Here is a 15,000-nt window from a genome sequence, read left to right on the forward strand (position 1 = left end):
ACTAAAACTCCCAGCAACAGCAACTCGCTGCTGCCTACCCGTAAGGAAATCTTAAAGTAATCCTAAAACATAGCCACCCAGTCCAAAAACCTGAAGTTTGTAAATGACTTGTGACTTCCTGAATTGAAAGCAGGATTAAAATCTGTTTAAGTTATTCTGCACTCAAAACCTTTAGCAAGGTTCTCTTGCAAATGGCATGTCAAGTCTAAGAGAGCATCGCAGGGACCCAACTGCTTCCTTTATACATATTGACTATCGACTAACAATCCTTTCATTTCCATGTAGAGTAAACCCCTGTATTCGAATTATTCGCGTTCTCACGATTTGCAGACTCGCCTATTCACGGATTTTGCAATGGAAAATATGTACACATTATTCGCAGGAAATTTGGCCATTCACTGTATTTTTCACCGCGAAATATTCACTATCACTGAATTTTCATTTTTGTTTCATGACTAAATGCACTGTTTGTGATAAAACTATTAAAATACTCCGGTACACAGGTATTGCTCGAGTTATGATAATTTGCCATACGATAATTCGATTTTGCAATGGGATAAGCAATTAATACCGATACGACAATATTTATAAACAAATTTTAAATTTCGGTTAGGCGCACCCAGCACTGTACAATCAAGTAGTGAGAGAGACCAAATTACAGTAGACCAACTTCTTTTCCTCGATCTCTTCATCCCATCTTCTAGTTAAAAAAGTAAAAGAATGATAAAAGTATTGTTAGTAATGTTATACTCTTGCATAAATGCATACAGCCATAAACAACCGAACGAGAAACTGTTGTTTTGCCTATAACCAAATCGGATAACAACAGCGCTTATAACCAAATCGGATGACAACAGCCGTCTTGCTTGTATTTCAACCATCTTCCAGTAGTAAACAATTACCATAGTTATGTTACAAATGACTTAAAGTAGAATGGGACTGATATATTTTTATATTATACCCCTATTCGGTATGGATAAAAGATCGGCAAGGAAATATACTGCTAAATTTAAGCTGCAAGTTGTAGCTAAAGCTGAGAAAACAATGTTCAAGCAGCTAATGACTATAAATTATCATGCTTTGGCAACATGGATGAAACTCGACCGTAAATAAAATTGGAAAGAATTTTAATCAAAACCTCTGGGGATGAACGAACACACTACTGCTGTTTTTACACCGATAAACGATAAACACGTAAAGCTCGTATTGTGATGAAATCAAGTGAAAATAGCAAACAATCTGGATTTTTTTTACACAAAACAAACATGCCCCCAAAAGACCAACGTCATCTATTAATGAAAAAAACAGCTGAATTAATTTCACAACGAGACGTAATTAAGGTATATTTCGACTTCAAAACACTTTGTATAAAGAAAAATAACCTTGCCCCATATAAAGTATCTAGAGATTCATATACGCTAACTAGAAGCAAGAAAAGTGCACTGAACTGAGTTAAATCGCATTATCGATTTACAAACCAAAACATTGATCGCTATGATCGCAATTTATAATACAAAAGCAATATAAGAAAATATACAATATTTGGTACAGTGAAGTAAAGCATAACATTTTAAAAGATCCATGGAAAAGATGCATATTCGTTATGCTGATGTTAGTATTATACAATATCTGAATATAGAGCACAGCATAATGTAGGCTAGGCTACTGTATGTGTATGCTATGCGATATACCATAGTGGAGGCTTAGTTCTTGCTTGTCATTCAATTTCTCTCTGTATTGAATTATCATAAGTCACTCTGCATGAACCTCCAGAATTAGCTGATATTAATAATTACTATGCCGTGATTGTATAGAGTATACTTTATAGTGTAAGCTAGGCTACCATGTATGTATACATGGTACTGAATACCTTAGTGTAGTCTAGGCTATATTCGACTTACGTTTTTTCCAACAAACGATGGTTTTTTTTTTAACCCCCCCCCATCATAAGTAGGGTAATACCTATTTATAGTTTTTGTGTATGAACTATCAAAATAGGCAGTTCTAATTTTTTTAAAGAAGGGTTTAAGTATTCGCAGATTTTAGTTATTCGTGGGGGGATATGGTACGCATCCCCCCCAAAAAACGGGATTGTTTACTCTACTTATATATAGTGGCTTAAAAATAATTTTTTCAGCAACTTTGGAGAGCACAGGAAGAACAGAAATTGGCCTGTAGTTACTGCAGACTGCAGATATGCCACTCTTTGGAACAGGCACTTTATAGTGTAGGCTAGGCTATATTCAAGATACGTTTTTTTCCAACAAATGATGGTTTTTTGGAACTTAAGCCCATCGTAAGTAGTATAATACCTGTATAAGCATTTTCAGGTTTTTTTTTTTCAACTATCAAAATAGGCAGTTCTAAGTGTTTTTGGAAGGGTTCTAAGTATTCGCAGATTTTAGCAAGGGGGTGGGTTGTGGTACGCATTCCCAGCGAATACGGGTGGTTTACTGTACAGGTAGTCCTTGAGTTACAATGCTTTGAGTTGCGATTTTTCGGAGTTACGATGGCGATACCAATTATGATATTTCGAAGTTATGATGGTGCTATTGATAGTGTGTGATTTTTTGTCCATTTGAAACTGTGTAAAACGCAAATTTGTGTATGATCAGCATGTCTTTCAAACGCTTAAGTGAGCCGCCTCTTGGTGGTGTGGTGAAGAATAGGCATTCCACCACTTTAGAGCAGAAAATAAAAAGTCTTAGCATTACAGTACATGTGTAGAATATATCATGTAGGCTAGGCTGAGCATTACAGTACATGTGTAGGTTATATCATGTAGGCTTGGCTAGGCTAGACTGCCTCCGAGTTACAATATTTTCGAGTAACGATGGTGTCAAAGGGAATAAGAGTATGAAGACATTTAGATTCACACCAGGGGTAAAGAGATTCCCCTGAGTTAGGAGACCTTCCCCCCAAATTTCAGCTGTAACATCAGTACAAAGTATAAATATTCTATGGCAAAACCATGTGACTTCAACAAGACACCCTTTTATTGAAATCATCATGAAAGTGAAACAAAAATTGATCCTAGCTTAACACTGCATTCATGGTCCCAACTGGCAAGAGTGCCACCCCCCTTCCCAACCCACAACATTCCACACACTGTATACGTCAGCTTACGGTTGGGAGGCACAGTGAGAATGCACCGTATTTCCGTCTTTCAGCAGTTCAATTTATGACAGGCTTTTACCCACGGATGGAATTACAGGACTTCAAGATCCATAGAGTGATTGTGTTGAAAACTGGGATGAGTACGAAATCCTACAGAAATTGTGAAGTTGTTATTAATTGAAAAGTAACTTAATTACGCACAAGAAAAATAAAGATTGCATAAGCACTCTTGTTTATTGCTTTACCTGCAAGCAGTTTCCAATCCCCAACCAAGAATAAGCAGTATCAGAAGTTTCACAGCAACAACTAACTGCAAGTCTATATTTTTTTTGTGGTGCGGACGGCCAAATACCCAACATATTCACTCCCCTTGTATTCCTAATAAAATAAAGGGCAAAATTAACCACTAATTGGCGATTTGTAAATGCAAAGTCCGTGTTTTGGTGAGAAAATTTATATTATATGTATATGTATATATATATATATATATATAATATATATATATATATATATATATATATATATATAATATATATATATATATATATATATATATATATATATATATATATATATATATATATATATATAACTATATATAACTATATATAACTGTATATATATTGTTACCATTCTTCCCTGGACATCGTTCAGTGCACATTGCTTCTTTGTAAATTAGCAGTGAGGAAGGAATGAAAATTGTCATGTTGCTGAAACTTCATCCTGAATGTGAGGTATGTGATTTTTATTATTGTTTAGAACTTATGATAAAATACTGGTTTACATGAATATATGTTGTAATATTCGTAAAAACAGTGGTGTACAGTATTTGAGTTATATACCTGCAGGAGATTGCAGTTTCAGGGAAGTCTTGCTCTTTTCAGGTTCCAGGTCATCGATAAACCAATATTTTATCTTGGATAATCATTGTCCTAGAAGGGTCCTCTCTTTTAGGATACTGTTTAACATTAGGTAAGTGAAATGTGATGCATGTTTGTTAATATCTTTACATTTTCAATCTGAAAATTCTTTTGGACGTGTTCATGAGCAGGATAACATATTAGTTGAACATCGTCCCTATAAGGATACAAACCCTAATCTTTTAATAGACCAGTCATTGAAGTTTAGAGATAGGATTTCATAATTGGAGGTTTCTCATAAGGGTGAAGGATAATTTCCCACTCGTGCTCCTGTGCAGCTTGTTTTCCTTCAACCATCATACTTTGAATACATACTTCTCATTTCTTCTCCATGGCTGTTGTTGAAGCATTCCCATTTAGTGTCTGTGTTTGATTGGTGTACAATTTGCTTGTTATTTCATTATTTCATATTGTGTGTGTGTGTGTGTGTGTGTGTGTGTGTGTGTGTGTGTGTGTGTGTGTGTGTGTGTGTGTGTGTGGAATGAAGGTGCTGTTCACATATCTTGTGTACTTAACCCTCATTTGAGTTCATTTTGAAGAGGCTTAGTGTTCACCATCTGTAACCTGTGCTGACTGTCTCTTGTTCTCTTTCCATGGGGATTGATTGATTGAATGATATGAGAAGTTTGGTCATGTGATCTGGCACTGAATTACTTTAAGCTATATGGTACTATAATGAAAAAATTATTAAAAAGATAAAACTGGTAATTATAAATAATCTAGTAGTTGAGATAAATAGAAATGGGTAAATACTAAAATTGATGCCAATAGGTTTTAAAATGTCCATATCTATGACATTTAAAACCTATCCCATTGAACCAGAAGTTTCCTTCTCACATGAAATAATTTGGACAGTTCAGCAATATGTATTCCACAGTAAAGGTATATCACAAAGATCCCGCACTGAAGGAATGTCACCTTTCAGGAGGGATTTATGGGTTAAATGCATAGGACCTGTCCTCAGTCTACCTACCCTAGTCTGATCTCCCTTGTTTTTCTTTTATGATAATGCCTGAAAGTCAATTTATTCACTCTTGTTGCAATTTTGGCTTCTGCATCTGCTGCTTAATTACCTCTTGATTCCAACAAAACTGCACTGAATTGTCAAGATGCAAACCAGAAGAATCCCTGGATTTTCTGAACATTCGGATGAGGTCCAAATTGTCCACTGTTGTGAGAACACAAAAAGTAACCAAGTAAATAGTAAAATCTCTTCAATCTGTTTTGTTTGTAAATTCTAGGGATTTTAATACAGGTGTTAATTCAGCTGTAAAAATTGGGTTTTACTTATAGAACTTACCTGGTAGTTACATATAGCTGTCGTCTCTGACGTCATGGCAGAATTTTAAATTTCGCGCTAGCACTATAAACACTTAAGTGATCCCTCTACCAGCGCCCTCTATAGGTAACAAGGAACTATCCCAACAATGTTCTAGAACCCATTAAGTTTTCTGCCAAGAGACCGGCAACATGGTCTTTGTCTGCAAGTTATACTTAAGTATTTCTTTGTGGTTTTTTGCTAGCTAGCACTTTGCAATTTGTGGTTGGAATTAATTCATTGTGTACAATATGTCTGATTCTGGATCTCAGTATAGATATTGTGCTTTAGGCTGTAGGACTCGATTGCCCAAAGCGGCTATCGACCCCATTCAGTTTGCTCTTCATGTAGGGGTAAATTTTGTAATTTAGAGAATACATGTGAGGAATGTATGCATCTAACAACGGATGAATGGTCAGCCTTAGAGAAATATCTCGAAAGTTAGAAAAGGACAGAGTTAGGAAGGCCAGAGAGGTCATCATCTGCTAAGTCTGTAGGGCAGGTAATTCAATCTGTTAACCCCCTCTCCTATTAACTCTCCTTTGTCCAACCCTGTTGATCCCAATCCTGTCACTGTGTCAGAGTTAAAAGTCCAGATGGACACTAAATTTTCAGCAGTGCTTTCGGCCATCCAGACGATGGGTCAAGCCATTGAAAAGTTGGCTCCTCGAAGTGAAGTGTTAGTGGAGGAGGTGTCTGTTCGGCCCACTCGTTCTCCCAGGTCTAGACCTCTGTCGGACTCCCCTGGTTCAGAGAGAGGGCATGTCGAAAGCTGAAAGGGGGCGAGTGGGGCTTGCTCCCGAACAGTCGCCCCCTCAAGTATTCCTGTTGTGCAATCCCAGGATGCTTCCGCACGCCATAGAAAAGGCGCTGCTGGGGATGGGTCTTCTAGTGGTGCTGATTCTTTGACTCCTCCTCAAAGTGGGCGCTTCAAGCATTCTTCTCGCCCTCTCAAGAGGTCTCGCGCCGTGTCCTGCAGCGATTCCTAAGAAAAGATCGTTGACGGATCCACAAGCGGGCTGTAGGTTCTGGGAGGATCCTGAAACTTTTTCCTCCTCCTCTTCAGTGGATCCGCCCCCTCGTCGGAAGGAACCTACGCATACCATTGCTAGTAATAAGCGTGATTTCGTACCAGGAGTGTCTACATCTCGTCCAGCTTCATCGCAGATAGTGCCTCCTCCTACTACCGGTCAACAAGATCCCCGTTTTGTCGCTCAAGTTACGGACAAATTGACGGATCTTATTCAGTTCTTTTGTGGTGCTCGTGCTGCTTCGGGAGCACCTGTTGCAGAGGCGCTTCCTTTGAATGCGCCACAAGTCTTGGCTCAAGAGCCTCCCACTTCGCATGCACCAGTGAAGAGGCTCAACCAGGCGCTTCAGCATCCTTCTCTGACTCCGGATACGCCACGTTCTGTTGGCGAGGCGCCACTTCAGCTTGGCGCGGCGCCACACCTGGCGGATTCAGCGCCACTTCAGCATGGTGCGGCGCCACACCTGGCGGATTCGGCGCCACATCGGCATGGTCGCAAGACTTTCGATTCCATGCGACCTACGTTTCGTCAGGGGTTTCAAGAAACAGTTCCTGCACACCAATTGTCTCCTGTGTCTTCTGAAGAAGAGGTAGATGAAGAAGATGTAGAAATGGAAGAGGACATTCCAGCAATCAAGGAGAAATCTTCTGGTTATAAGAAGTTACTCAAGTTTTTCGTTGAGAACTTTGGGGACTCCTTTAAGCCTTCGACTCCGGCATCTCCCAGATCGCAGTTTAAGAGGGACAATGCCTCGGATCCAGCTCCTTTTACACGCCTAGTATTGGCGATTTCGGCCAGGAAGGCTATCAAGAAGAGTAATACCTGGCTCTCAGACAAGAGAGAGCAAGGCAAGAGTATGTTTTGTCTTCCACCCTCCAGATTGGCTCATCGCAGCCGCATGTGGTCTGAGACTGGGAACGTTTTTTCCTTGGGTGTGTCTGCCTCCGCTCAAGGGGACTTCTCCAGTCTCGTGGATTCAAGTCGTCGCACAGCTCTTCAGTCAGCGAAGATCTTCTTCACGCAGTCGGAGTTGGATCATCTTCTCAAGAGTATTTTCGCTGTTGTGGAGGTCATCAGTTTCCTAGATTGGTCAGTGGCGGCTCTGGCTAGGAAAGTCAAAGAATTCGGACTTTCGGATGTGCAGTTGACGGAATTCACTTCGGTAGTCGACTGCATAGACAAGGGAGTATGTGATAGTGCCTTGGAGCTAACTTCGGTTTTTGTTTTTTTGCAACCAGAGTTCTGAAGAAATGACAACTCTGGTGCTCTTTGTTGGCGAAGGGTGTATCCCGCAACCAGAGGTCTGCTCTCCTCTTTTCCCCTTTGCCGAAGGACCACTTGTTCCCGAAGGAATTAGTTCGAGAGATTGCTGAAGCTCTCATGCAAAAAGCAACACAGGACCTTTTGGCTCAGTCAGCAAAGAAACCGAAGAAGGCTACTCCTGAAGCAACTTCCGCCAAAACTTCGGTGTTTTCAGACACTTCCAAGACGTTCAAGGGCAAGTCTGCTTCTCGGCCCTTTTCCAAGTTCCGTGGGAAAGGGAAATCCTCTACTTGACCTTCCAATATTCAACAGAAGAAATGAGTGTGCTGTCCTCCACACAGCAGTAGGTGCCAGACTCCAGTCGTTCTCAGAGGCCTGGCAAAAGGTCACTCAAGATCCTTGGACCTTACAGGTGATTCGGGAAGGGTACTCCATCCCATTCCAATAAAAGCCCCCGTTGTCGGGCGCTCCAGTCACTTTTCAAGCATACTCCAACGACTCTCAGAAGTTTTGCGCCCTTCGAGAAGAAGTAGAAGCACTACTAAGGAAACAAGCAATCGAATTAGTGCCGACCCCATACTCTCCGGGGTTTTACAACCGCCTCTTTTTAGTTTCGAAGGCGTCGGGAGGTTGGAGGCCAGTTCTAGACGTGAGCGCATTGAACGTTTTTGTGAAAAAGACGAAATTTTCGATGGAGACGACAGAGTTGGTGTTGGCATCTCTTCAACCGGGCGACTGGATGGTCTCGATAGACCTCCAGGATGCGTACTTCCATGTTCCAATCCATCAGGAATCAAGGAAGTTCCTGAGGTTTGTTTTCCAAGGCAAAGTATTCCAGTTCAGAGCTCTTTATTTTGGACTGTCAACTGCACCTCAGGTGTTTACAAGAGTTCTGTCAATGGTGGCGAAGAATCTTCACTTGCAAGGAATAAGAATGTCAATGTATCTGGACGACTGGCTTATGAAAGCACACTCTAAAGCCAAATGTTTGGAGGACCTAATAAAGACATTATCTCTGGCAAAGGAACTAGGTCTACTAGTCAATGTTCCGAAATCGTCCCTCTCACCATCACAACAGATGGTTTATTTGGGAGTGAGGATGGACTCTCTGGCTTTTCGGGCTTCTCCATCAATAGGAAGAGTAGAGTCTTGTCTAAGCATGATAGACGGCTTTCTACATCGCGAGGTTTGCTCAGCCAACCAGTGGATGAGCTTCCTGGGGACTTTAGCCTCGATGGAGAAGTTCGTAAAACTGGGGAGACTCAAGATGAGGCCTCTGCAGTTTTATCTACAAAGCCAATGGCCACGCAAAACCCATCCGGATTCCTTTCTTTTCAAGATCTCAGATCGGATCAAGAAGGAGCTGGTCTGGTGGAATTCAAGAGAAAGACTAGAGGAGGGAATTTCTCTTTATATCAGAACCCAGACCTCACACTCTTGTCAGACGCCGGATCAGGGGTGGGAGCGACTTTAGACAACAAGGAATGTTCGGGCCAGTGGCAGGAAGAACAGAAAGAACTGCACATAAATGTGAAAGAACTGAAAGCGGTACATCTAGCCTTGATGCAATTTCAACAAGAGGTAAAAGGCAAGGTAATTCTAGTTCAGTCGGACAACACGACAGCTCTTGCTTATATAAAAAAGCAGGGGGGCACTCATTCCTTCTCCCTGTATCAGAATGGTCGGAAGAGAACGAGGTCACGTTATTGACCAGGTTCATAAAAGGCGAGAGGAATGTAACAGCGGATCTCTTAAGCAGGAAGAATCAAGTCTTGCCCACGGAATGGACCTTACATCCGCAGGTTTGCAAACAGTTGTGGAATCTGTGGGGCTGTCCGCTAATAGACCTGTTTGCAACAGACAGAACAAAACGCCTCTCCGTATATTGCTCCCCAGATCCGGACGACAGGGCACTTTGGGTGGATGCAATGACAATGAGTTGGGATTGCCTGGAACTTTACGCTTTTCCACCTTTCAAAATTATCAGGAAGGTCCTGGAAAAGTTCAGGAACCACAAGAACACCAAGATGACACTAATTGTTCCATTCTGGCCATCGAGGGAGTGGTTCCCAGATCTTCTCCTCCTTCTCGCGGATTTTCCGAGGATCCTCCCGTCGAGGAAAGATCTACTCAGACAGCCCCACTTCCTGAGGTTCCATCAGAACTTGTCCGCTCACGACTTGTCGCCTGCAGACTGTCGGCGACTCCTCAGGAAGAGAGGCTTTTCAAAGGAGGTTGCAGCGCTATTCGCGACCCAGAAGAAAGTCTTGGACGCAGTATACCAGGCAAGATGGAGTCAGTTTAGAGACTGGTGCAATAGACATGGAGTTTCGTCTTCTAAAACCTCTCTAAATCAAATAGCAAAGTTCTTGCTATCCCTTTATAAGGAAAAAGGATTGTCTTTGAGCACAATTAAGGGGTATCGATCAATGCTTGCGTCGGTATTTAAGCACAGAGGTCTAGACATCTCGAACAATCAGGATCTAACGGATTTACTTAAGTCTTTTAATACCTCGAAGACGAAAGTTCCTAAACAAATAGCATGGAATTTGGACATCGTTCTTAAATGGATTTGTTCAGATCAATTCGAACCTTTGGCAAATGTCTCGTTGAGAAATTTGACTAAGAAAACTATTTTTCTAGTAGCACTCGCAACAGCCAGGAGGGTGAGTGAGGTTCATGCCTTGGACAAAACTATTGGTTTCGCTCAAGGAAAAGCTGTATGTTCTTCCTCTCTTAGGTTCTTAGCGAAGAAACGAAGATGCGTCCAGACCATGGCCTAGGTCTTTCAGCATTAAGAGCCTTTCAGATCTTGTGGGAGAAGGAGAACAAGAGAGATTGTTGTGCCCGGTGAGAGCCTTAAAGTTCTATATTCACCGAACAAAGGGAATCAGGGCTCTTCGGAGAACTTGTGGTGTTCTGTGAGAAACCCGACAAGACCACTCTCCAAGAATGCTCTTGCTTTCTTCTTAAGAGAAGTTATTTCGGAAGCCCATGGGAATTGTCAGGACTCAGACACGGGAATTCTGAAAGTGAGAGCACGTGAGATAAGAGCTGTAGCTACATCTTTAGCTTTCAGGCACAATCTCTCAGTGCAAAAGATTGTGAATTCTACCTATTGGCGATGTAAGTCGGTCTTCGCATCGCATTACTTGTCAGAATTGAAGACAGATTTTGGCAATGGCAGTACCTTAGGGCCTTTAGTAGTTACTGACACAGTGGTGGGTGAGGGAGAAAGAGGGGGCAATCCTATCCGACTAACATTTTCTCCTTGATGTTGGAAATTCGGTTTGGTTGCGTCGTCTGTAGGTACTATGTTTGATGGTTTAGGAGTACCTACAGTCTTTTAAATTTTGTGGTTGAAAGTTTTTAATTTTTAATATTATGGTGATAGAGATGATCCCTTATTGTTAATTTGGTACTGCGCCCAGAGCAAGGGCATACTAAGTCTTGTCCGTCATGGCGTTGTCCTCTACGGCAAGTACTAACAGATTGTATCTGACACCCGGATCCTTTATATCCTGTCTATACAATCGAGGGATAAGCAGACTACAGAGGCAGTAACCGCTGAGTCAGCAATCCTTCAAGGTAAGGAGCCAAAATTCATGTTTTGATTTCTAACAATGTATGTGGCTGACATGGTCCCACCTCCACTAAAGGTGCCAATCAGCTATATGTAACTACCAGGTAAGTTCTATAAGTAAAAGTGATATTTTTATGATAAAATAAGGTTTTACTTATACTTACCTGGTAGTTACATGAGTAAACCCGCCCACCTCCCCTCTCATGTCAAGTGGGCATAAAACTTAATGGGTTCTAGAACATTGTTGGGATAGTTCCTTGTTACCTATAGAGGGCGCTGGTAGAGGGATCACTTAAGTGTTTATAGCTCTAGCGCGAAATTTAAAATTCTGCCGTGACGTCACAGACGACAGCTATATGTAACTACCAGGTAAGTATAAGTAAAACCTTATTTTATCATAAAAATATCATATTCATTATTATGAATAACTGCATTTCCTTCACCATAGTTAGCCTTCAATCCATCTGAGTAGAACTTCTTGGAGTCCTTATGAATTTTGTCATGAGCTACAGTGGGGAATGTATTGCTGCCTCAGATAAAGATGATATGGTTTCACCTTTTGGAACCACTTCATGTTCGTAAGTCATCCACACTGGAATATCCAGATATTATTTTCTCATGATCTGCCCCATCAAGGATTGATTTTCCACCTATTAATAAATCAGAATTTGAAGGAATTACTTGAGTTAGGTGTTCAATTTTTCTGATTGATATTCACTTAGTTGTAGCAGAAAATTTGAATCCAGTCTCATATGGCCATTTAAGAGCAGAATCCATGGGCTGACCAGCTATTTGTCGATCAACTCCCAGCAAAAGTTGGAACTGCTTCTATGGTTTTGATGAGTTTTAAAGCAAAACGAGTAACATTTTCTACAGTTCCTTGGGTTCTTGGGTTTTATTTACGACTTTTACAGAGAAGTATCTTTCTGCAAGAAAATATTTAATAAAACATAGCACATTACCTTTGGTACATAACTTATCAAGCTGTTTTATTATTCCAAGCTGCTATGTGTTATCATATGCCTCTTATATATAGATTAAAGAATGTTCCAGTGGATTATTTTTCTCATAAACCTCCCTGTATATGGTTAGCAAATGGAAAAGAGGGTCCAAAGTTCTGCAGTTCTACCTGAAGCCGTGTTTATTTGGAGGTAGACCATTTTTTTTTTCATAAAACCACATCTGACAATAATAATTGTTTTCTTTTAATTTGCAGTGTAGTATGAAACTGCTATTGGTCTTTAACTTGTTGGTTGGAGACTATCCTTTCATGGCTTGCAAACTAGAAGGATTAGAGCAATTTTCCCGGTATTTTGGAGAATTACAGTTCCCAGGTTTTGTTAAAAATCTGGAAGAATGCCTTAGTATCTTCAGATATGAGCTTCATTACTGTATGTCATACAGTACGAGGATGATTTACTCCGCTTTGGTTCTTTCTCTAGTAAAGGTTGTAGTTCCCTCATTGTAAATGCGGCATTGCATTCTTGCCAAATGGTTGTCAACTTGTAATTGAATTCTTACCTTAAGTCTGCAATAATTGATAAGTGAGAATGTGAATCCCCAGCCCTGTCCTTTAGCTGTGAAGTTCTTTCTGTTTTCCCTCTAGACAGGTTTTCATCCAAAATATGGATACTGGTTTTCTGTTGAGTGCTGGAATACTATCTAATTGCAGTGGGTGAATGGTCTCGGCTTGGATTATTTCGACTTCTTGATAGATAAGGTGATGCATTTATGCCTTCCCATCCAGGGAGGAGTCTGCGATAGCGACATTGTATCCGATTTTTGTGACCAGGATGTTATTACCTTTTGGAGATAATAGACGCTTTCTTGTTCCCTCTGGTGAACAAAAACCATCTTTCTGAGACACTATAGAGTTTTTGAAGTTTCTTGAGGTGATACATCTTTTTTGCCTCATTGATCTTGGTTGTAGCATCCCTTTAATTTTACTTCTAGGATCTAAAAGAAGCATATGTATATTTTGTAAATTAGAAGCATATGTATATTTTGTAAAGGGAGCCAAAGTTAATGCATTTTAGACAATTCAGTTGTTGAAGGTCCTGAGGTAGCAGCAAAAGCAGATACGGTCAAGTTTTTAGAAGAGAAGTAGGAAGAATTCTCGAAGTTGCAGAGGATTTAGATTCTACTGCCTTAAATTAGTAGAAAAGATGATGACCATGGGTGATAATTTTTGAATATTTTTTTCTAATTTAATGACAGTTTTGTACAGGACTCTAACAAGTTATTAACTTCCATAAGCTGTTTTCGAAGAAATTGTTAACGCCCATAGCTTTTGAAGAAATTGTTAATGCCCATAAGCTTTTTTCCTTGCTCAACCATTACTAATGTATTCATTGTGCAGTGTATAACTGTGTGAAATTGGCATTGAGAACAAATGGAAACAGTAATGCCAGTTTGAACAGATGTGACTGTCGTCATCTATTTCGTATGAGTATTCGAAGCATTTCATAACATTTTCCTACAAAATGACTGTACTCAAAATAATTGAAGCATTATTTTATTGCTCTAAAATTCAGACCAGTATTAAATTCTGGCTGGTATTTAACAAGACTATGTAAGAAGAATGAATTATTTCGTAATTTTAGTTTCTTTTGTAAACATTCAAAGGACAAAAATCTAGAATTTCCTTTATCAGAGAAATCTTGCAATTCCTGTTGATGAATAACTCCTCTGACTAGATTAAAAAAGTGTATAGCTTCAAAATGTAATGATACCATATACAGATGGTTTCAGATTTAGCAGCATTATTGCCTGTTGTTACCGTATTGGTATTTTACCAACATATCTTTACAAATACAGTAGGCCTTTCAGGCTTAGACCATATTCACCTTTGTAGTTTGCCATACCATGTTGAAGTGGGCAATTCTCTTTCAACAGAGGCTGCTAACATTTTTTCACAAACTTATAGTTGTGGTTGACGAAGAATCGAACTACATTATTTAGTATTTTGATTCTGTGTCCACCACGTTCCTGAAGCTCAAAAATTGAGAACGACGTGATATTCATATCTTTATTAGTCATTGCTCTTTTAGTTTCCTTATTAGATATTTTGTTAAAAGATGAAAAAAGATATCTCTGGCCTTAATTACTTTCAATTGGTCATATTCTTTGAAAGTATTATAGTTTATTAAAGTTATAAGTAAAGTAAGTTGTTGCACAAAAATATTTATCAAATATTCCTTATCAGCCAGTTTTATTTCCACCTTGATGTCCGGGTGAATGGTTTGAGGAAGTAGCAGTTTGCAAAGTCAAGTTATTGCCGGAGGTCTTCCCTGTACCAGGTGGTGGTCATTGGGTCCAGGGTTACAGGGATTATTTGGGTAACATCCATAGGGATAATAAAAAAAAACACTAAATATAATTTTAATGATCATGAAAGTACACCACTAGCCTTTCCTGGAGCACAGTTCTCCACTAATGCCACCAGTAAGAGCTGGCTCCCAAATGCCACTCCCGGCCTTACCCTGAAGGGAAAGTACCAACAATGATTAGTGTGGCTCACGTGTGAGACAAACATACGTGATGGGACAGAGAGCATCACAAAAATGCAACCATCCTCACTCAAATTTAGCCGGACAAACTGGACACTCAAATTTAGATGGACAAACTAGACAGAATGCCATGAGTCTTATCCTCATAAACCAACCCTCCTTTGGAATCTGTGAGTTGGCTGGAAGAGAGAGTTCTGCTCCAAGATATCAAATTGACTAGCATTTGATATCAGGCCCAAACGCTATTGTGTAGTTGATG

The 15,000-nt window shown here is 40.1% G+C and overlaps 1 protein-coding gene across 20 annotated transcripts in view; it reads left to right on the plus strand.

Moving 5' to 3' along the window:
* The window catches only part of LOC136836296 (dentin sialophosphoprotein-like), a 377,513-nt gene that overhangs the window by 19,415 nt on the left and 343,098 nt on the right, over positions 1–15,000 (plus strand). For 3 of the 20 annotated variants that reach the window (XM_067100382.1, XM_067100381.1, XM_067100380.1), the window contains exons 2-3: positions 3,772–3,851; positions 4,002–4,089. The exons of 14 other annotated variants lie outside the window; for them this stretch is intronic. The gene's annotated coding sequence lies outside the window, so the exon portion shown is untranslated. Of the gene's footprint in view, positions 1–3,771; positions 3,852–4,001; positions 4,090–15,000 lie in introns of those variants that run through there. 3 more of the 20 variants (XM_067100385.1, XM_067100386.1, XM_067100396.1) reach the window with 1 other exon arrangement.

This window comes from Macrobrachium rosenbergii, chromosome 56 (assembly GCF_040412425.1).
Source record: "Macrobrachium rosenbergii isolate ZJJX-2024 chromosome 56, ASM4041242v1, whole genome shotgun sequence".
NCBI classification, from domain to species: domain Eukaryota; kingdom Metazoa; phylum Arthropoda; class Malacostraca; order Decapoda; family Palaemonidae; genus Macrobrachium; species Macrobrachium rosenbergii.